Below are 7,549 nucleotides of genomic sequence, written 5' to 3' on the forward strand. Positions count from 1 at the left end.
AATTGGGGATTCAAACCTGGGTCTCCCAGTTGCTAGTCTGACATTCTAACCACAAATCCACACTGTGTGACCTGGGGGCTATAAAGCTTTGCATGCAAGAAAGATTTCACTAATTTTAAAGATATTCCTAACACATTAATACTCTCCATGAATTATTATACTAAGTATTGGTAATTACCAAGTCTCGAATGCTCAAACTCTGGAGACGCTCCGGACTTTGTGAAAAAGAATTCTTTTTCTCAGAGATTATAGATCCAGGGTTATCATCCTCAACTTTTACACATGACATGGAAATCACACATGGCATGGAAATCACAGGACAACACCCGGGATAAAGTCCTACTTCTTCCTACTTGCCACAAACTAGGTACAATATTTTGAATTACTGTTCACTGTGGTATTTATCTGTAGACCCCTCTGGAGACCCTCATTTTCCACTCTTTTACATGCTTTGAACCTCTATCTAAGTAGGGAAAGTAAGCTTTTACTGAGTCTGAAGTGGTACATCCTATTTTCCATTTCAAGCTTGCTGAAAGAGAGAGTACTACCCCACACCTTCCCCAGCAAAGCCAGCCCGGTGAAAAAAGTAAGTAACTTTCATTCCTGCTTCTTCCTGCTTCCAATTGAACCCTGGACAAAAAAAACAACAAGATACATTCAAGTAAATTTAAAAGCTTCAGTCTAGTGCTATATAAGCCTTAAAGATACAGAACACATGAATGCTTCAGTTTGCATATTAAGCTTGGGTCCAGCTTTCCTTAATTTTCCCCAAAACAGGCATGCAAGGCAAACACCAGCTGCTTTATAAACACCATAGTGCTTAAGATCTCTCCTGTCACATCATTCTTTCACCTGAAGTAATATTCTATGAAGCTAGACTCAACTCAATCACTGAAAAATGGGAATGGCTGTGTACATTAGCAGAATACCTGCTTTGCATGTAGCCCCCACCACACTCATCCCAGGTATCTCCAGCTAAGATGATGTCAGGTAGAAAGAGTTGGGAAAGACCCTTCTCTGCCTGAGACCTTGGAGAACGGCTGCCAGACAGAGTAGACAATACCGAGCTAGCCAGTGGTCAGACTTGGTTCAAGATAGTTTCAAATGTTAAATCATTAGACACCTAGTCATTAAATCATTAGTCACACATGCTGACTTAATGACTTTCAATGCACTGTAGCGATGATTTACTAGGGGATTTTGCTGTTTCACACAGTAAAATCCAGTAAAATCCAATGTACATTGAATGTACAGTATTCAGCATTTCTGAAAGCTCCAAAATTAGGAAATAAATGCACGTAAGTATAAAATAATTTGTAAAACTCAAACTAGTACAAGAAATCCTTCAGATTCTCTGGGGAACTATGAAGACTATGCAATGTGTTCACTTAGATAGGTCTATGTGCCCTGCTACTGAATCTCCACCATTTGAAACACAGCATAACCTGTTCACCATCAGTTTGAAAAGACTGACAGGAAATAACACTCCCATTTCTCCCACACGTATACTACCTTCTTCCCACCAACTAGAGATTTTGAGAATCCAGAGGCGAAGTTTTGATAAAAGGAGACGTGTGCCAGCTCACATTTATTAACATTACCAATCTTTCTCTGTAGTGTCATATTGTAAAATATGCATGCCGTATAAAGTGGTGAAGAACAGTTTTTAAGAAGAGAAGAAAGGTGTTGCTTTAGTCGCCTTACATAATTGATGGTTCTGAGCAAAATCAAAGGTTGGTCAAGCCACATATCAACTCATGACTTTTATATGCAGAGATCTGCTTTGTAAAGCCTGCTTGGTTTTAGAGTCTAAAATAGCAAATAGAAAAAGCAGATTTTAAGATTGACTTTTTCCATGGGCCTTCTAATTTTGGACAGGGTCAAAAGACTGGAAGGCCTCCAGCCTTTGAGATTTATGTCCATCATTGCATCTGGGACCCTGAAGTCTCAGAGCATTCAGGTGCTGACGCTGGAATGAACTAATCACATTACACTTCTTGTACTATGGATTGCAGAAAACAGACTATTATTACAGTTATTCATGCAGAAGAATGAATAACTCATGCTTCCTTACCCAAACCTGCAGATTCTGAGATTACACTGTTACTTTGAAACAACGTACTGTTTATGCTCATGACGGCATACTGTTTATCTTTACTGGATTTTATATTCTCCTAGAACTGGATCTTTTAAGCCCTCCATAAACATTTATTTCCACTTACTTCTAAACAAAGGCCTTTTGGATGGATGTATTCAAAACAGTGAAGGTATCATTCATAAATTTCTATTCATGGCAAGTTCTGCCCCCTACTACCCACCACAAGATACATTTCTTTATGTATCTTGTGAGCAAACTTCAAGATGTCCACTGGAAACATTTTTCATGTTTTCAACACACTTACTGAAGTGACAGATGCAGGATCATTTTCACAGTCTCTATTGAAGTGTTCCTATTTCCTAGACAATTCTAATAATGCACTGCCACAAGGGAGAAGAGGGTCTCTTCCTCAAAATTTGTTATAGGGACATCATAATTAATGCAGGATGGAAAATACATCCAAATCTTTAACAATTAGTGGTCAAAATATTACAAAGAAACAGATGCATTTCCTTGTGAAAGTTGTCTGCATGCAGTTTTTTAAAGTGAGATTTTTATTCCAGCCTTCTTCCAAAAGGAGCTCAGAGTAGTGTACCCCCAGTTTTATCCTCTCAACAACCCTGTAAAGTAGGCTAAGCCAAGACAAAGTATCCCAGGACACCCAGTGAGCTTTTGTGGCAGATTGGAGGCTTGAATGCAGCTCACCCTGGCCCTATTCCAATATCACCAGCTGTGTGTAAAATGAGAGAAAGAGCTACGCTGCTCAACTATCACTTTCATCAGCAGTTTAAATGGACTTTAAAAACAACCTTTTGGTAATAATCCGATATTCCCACACGGAGTTTAGCAAAGCGTCTGATCAAAATCTGGCACAGAATCAGGTATAAACAGAAAGCTGCATGTGAGCGCGTCAGTAATATTCCCGGAGTCTGCTTTCATTTTTTAGTCACTAGCAATTATTTCATACCCCTTACCTATACTATATGAAAAGTTACACCATCTGAACAACTAAGAAAAGTCAGAATATAAACAGATTATAAATAGTATAAATGGAATTCCCTGATTCTATCTCCAATTAATATGCCCTCTTGAAAAAAACAATTTGAGATAAGAACAGCATTATTTCCCTTCTATGCAAAATATCTTTCTTTTCTGGCATTTAGAAGCAGATTAATTCTGAAGATACTAAATTCTGATCAGCGAAGAGATGGAGAAATTACCTTCATTTCGCTTTTTTGATGCATTACTTTTCTCCTTAGTGGGGACCTAAAGAGGCTGATATCATTGTTCTCCCTTCCTCACAAAAACCACCCTGTGAAGGAGGATTAGGTTTGAGAGAAACTGACTAAAGATTGCCCAATGAGTAGCCATGGCAGAGTCAGGATGGATTTGAACCCGTGTCTCCCAGATTCTGATCTGACATTCTACCCACCACACCACGCTGGCTCTCTAGTTTATCACCAAGTTCATTACTTAAGATTCCTTCTGTAACTCCAACTTATTTACTGATAGTTCAGAAATGTAACGGTTGATGTTCGTGGACTGTGCACAAGAGTATCATGGGATGGATAAAGGGTTAATTTGAACCTGGCATTTATGTGAAAATGAAACATGACGCTCACTGGGACTGTAATCATATGCCTGTTTTCCTGGGAGTAAGCCCCATGTAGGACTTACTTGTGGAGCAAAACATACATAGGTATGGAGCATCATCTGGCCTACTTACAGTGCTTCCACAAGTTGTGCTCAGAACTTGTGATCGTTCCTGAAACCATCAGTCTTCCAGGGCAGAAAACAGACACATAATTTGGTATTTAACCAGTTCCTTTACCTCTCCTACTCTCTCACTAGCTCACTGGTTCCCAACCAGGGGTCCGTGGACCCGCAGGGGTCCGCGAGAGCTAAATTAAGGTCCACGAAACAAAGTTATAAACCCATAATAAATTAATATTTTCAATTAAAAGTTCTCTATTATAAAAATATATATTAAAATATTATTCTAAGCTTAATGTTTAACTAACAGTTATGATTAAAGTTTATTTTCAAATTCTCAGAATTTTTATTTTGAACCTTGGGGTCCCTGCACCAAACAAAAAAGTCCTTGTGGTCCCTGGTCAAAAAAAGGTTGGGAACCACTGCACTAGCTGGATCAGCACCAAGTAATAAGGAAGAAATCTGTGCAAATGGGCTCTGAGTATGCAGCAGTTAACATAATCCATCCTGGTGTTCAAACAATTCATTTATCTGTCCTTCCTCTCCCACTGCTCTTTGCTACAACTGTGGCTCAGTGACTGAGCAGCTTTTTTCATGAGGAAGATCACAGGTTCAAAACCTGGCATCTCCAGTTGAAAAGATCAGATAATACGTAATGTGAGACCCTGGAGTGCAGACAATATGGACCTTGATAGACCAATGATCTGATGGTATAAAATGGTTTCATATGCTCAACTACAATCCAGTTGCTGCAACAGGGAAATAAGTGAACTATACCAGCACAGGGTCACAAACTTACTGTTGCATGTAGTCTTCCTATATGGAAGCAATTCAAACAGATTGACTGCAATCTTACATAATTTTCTTTACCTAGAACCTTTGTGGTCTGTTAACGTGTTTTATATTTACAAGGCAATTTACACTTACAAAGCAATGATGTAGAAGAAGAGTTGGTTTTTATATGCCAACTTTCTCTACCGCTTAAGGAAGAATAAAAGCGGCTTCCAATCACCTTCCCCTCCCCACAACAGACACCCTGTGAGGTAGGTGGGGATGAGAGAGCTCTAAGAGAACTGTGACTAGCCCAAGGTCATGTAGCTGGCTTCATGTGGAGGAGTGAGGAAACCAACCCAGTTAACCAGATTACAGTCCACTGCTCCAAACCAACACTTTAAAGAGAGCCAGTTGGTGTAGAGAAACCCAGCATGGTGTAGTGGTTAAGAGCGGTGGTTAAGAACGTAAAAAAAATCCAGCTGGATTAGACTAATGGTTCATCTAGTCTAGCATCTTCTTTCCCACAGATGCATAGCAGTGACATATCCGTCCCAACCCCAGCCTCTCATTCAGAGATGTAGTGCTCCTAAGCATGGAAGTTCCATTTAGTCCTCTGGCTATATTTAGCCACTGATAGGTCAGTCTGAGAGCCAGCCTGGTGCAACAGTTCAAGGGCCGGACTAGGATCTGGGAAACCCAGGTTCGAATCCCCACTCTACCATAGAAACTTGAGGGGTGACCTTGGGCCGGTCACACAATCTCAGCCTTGACCCTGGCAAATATCAGATGGGAGACCTCCAAAGAATACCAGGGGTGGGCCTTGGAGGCAGGCAATGGCAAACCACCTATGAACTTCTCTTGTCTTGAAAACCCTATGGGGGTCACCATAAATCAGCTGTGAATGGACAGCAAAAGAAAGGTCAATCTACCATTAATTGTGTAAATGAGAGTAAAGATCATAGAACAAGATAAAAATTACTTCACAGGAGGAAAATAAAACTAAACAGTTTCATTGCTTAAAAGAAATCATAAGCCTGCCTTTCTCCCAATTTTTTTTTATTTAGTAGAATGAACTTGTTAAAAGTTTTTTGGTCCATATGTGCTACTCTCCCCACACATCATAAAATGACCGATTAATGTACATTATTAAGATTAAAGCATGTCTGGAATAGAATTTCACCACCTTCAGCCTTATTCTGGGACCAATGGACACCATGACGAAAATTATAGCTATATCGTTCTCTGTAAACTTAATTCAGCTTCCTGGCAGCTTACAAACACCACTCCAGGTCCCACCTTCAGAGATGGCCAGCTCCATAGCAAGTCTTAAACATAAAGAAATAAAACTCAGATAAGAGAAACTATACAGAGTCATTGGTTTTTGTAGGTTATCCGGGCTGTGTAACCGTGGTCTTGATATTTTCTTTCTTGATGTTTCGCCAACAGCTGTGGCCGGCATCTTCAGAGAAGTAACACTGAAGGACAGTGTCTCTCAGTGTCAAGTGTGTAGGAAGAGTAATATATAGTCATAAAGGGGTTGGGTTTGAGCTGAATCATTGTCCTGCAAAAAGTAACAAAGGTAATGTGCTAACCATGGTCCTGTAAGTATCAAGATAATGTGCTAATGAGGGTGTGGTATGTTAATATGGAACCATTGTATCCTGAAGTGATCTGTTAATGTGTGAAATCCAAAGCTAATCTGCATGGCTATTGTTGACTGTAGTCTTTGTTAGTCTGGTGGTTTTCAAGACAGGAAGCCAAGCCTTATTCATTCTTAAACTCTCTTCTTTTCTGTTAAAGTTGTGCTGATGTTTATGAATTTCAATGGCTTCTCTGTGCAATCTGACAAAATAGTTGGTAGAATTGTCCAGTCTTTCAGTGTCTTGTAATAAGACCCTGTGTCCTGTTTGTGACTATATATTATTTCTGACTTTCTGACTATATATTACTCTTCCTACACACTTGACACTGAGAGACACAGTCCTTCAGGGTTACCCCTCTGAAGATGCCTGCCACAGCTGCTGGTGAAACGTCAGGAAAGAAAATACCAAGACCACGGTTACACAGCCTGGATAACCTACAAGAACCAATGAACTCTGACCGTGAAAGCCTTCGACAATATTTTATACAGAGTCACTCCAGCTGAAGCCCATTCGTTTCATGGGCGTAAACTGGAGCAACTCCGCTCAGGACTCTTGACAGCTGTGTTTCAAATAGCTAACTCCCCCATTTAGAGTAGGAGTTCCCCAACAAGCGCAGATCCAGTGAAACCTGGCAAGGGGCAGAGGACACAGCCGCTTCCGTAGGAATCGCTTCCCCCTCCAGAGATCTTGTCGGCACATGTGCAGCAGCTGTCTGCCACTGATGTGGGTGCCGGCTTGGGCTTCCTACAAAGGGAGGGAAAGAACAACGCCGGGCCAAGAGAATCCAGGCGTTGGCCAGGTAACTTCCCAAGAACCGGTCAGGAGTCAGCCGCCGCCACCTCTTTTCTTACCTTCTTCACTTTGCTCTCCAAATCCATGCTGGACGCCTCTCTGAGACGCGCGCACCACGCGCAGGGCCGAGCCAGGCGGCGGCGGGGGCGGCTTTTTCTCTCCCTCCGCCCGCGTCGGGGAGGGGAGGGGACGGGAGGGGGCTCCGGGTCGCGACCTGCCCTTTGCGCGTTCGCAGCCGCCGCTCCGCCGAGTCAAACTTCCGCTCTCTCTGCGGCAGCCTGGAAAGGAACAAAGGAACCCCCTGCAGCCAATCAGGGCTCAGCAGCTCGCAGGTCTGGGAGCCAATCGCGACGTTCTCCCCCCCCCCCCGAATAGACCTCTGCTCAGCCGGGCTGCGGGCGGGGAAGGCAGCCTTGGGCCCAGGTGTTGGCTCCGCCGCGGCCGCTTGGAGAAGAGCCTCCCGTGGTGCAAGCGACGGCGGGCCCTTTTCTGCTTCTCTTTCTCGTCCGGACCTTTTGGCAGGGCTTGG

General features: G+C 42.4%; 1 protein-coding gene across 1 annotated transcript in view; it reads right to left on the reverse strand.

Annotated features, from left to right (window-relative positions):
- Positions 1 to 7,104, reverse strand: part of TES (testin LIM domain protein) — a 29,037-nt gene extending 21,933 nt beyond the window's left edge. Inside the window, exon 1 of the mRNA XM_056846164.1 lies at positions 7,080 to 7,104. The gene's annotated coding sequence lies outside the window, so the exon portion shown is untranslated. The remainder of the gene's footprint in view (positions 1 to 7,079) is intronic.
- Positions 7,105 to 7,549: the final 445 nt, after the last annotated feature.

The sequence above is a fragment of the Euleptes europaea genome, chromosome 3 (assembly GCF_029931775.1).
Source record: "Euleptes europaea isolate rEulEur1 chromosome 3, rEulEur1.hap1, whole genome shotgun sequence".
In the NCBI taxonomy this organism is placed as follows: Eukaryota; Metazoa; Chordata; class Lepidosauria; order Squamata; family Sphaerodactylidae; genus Euleptes; species Euleptes europaea.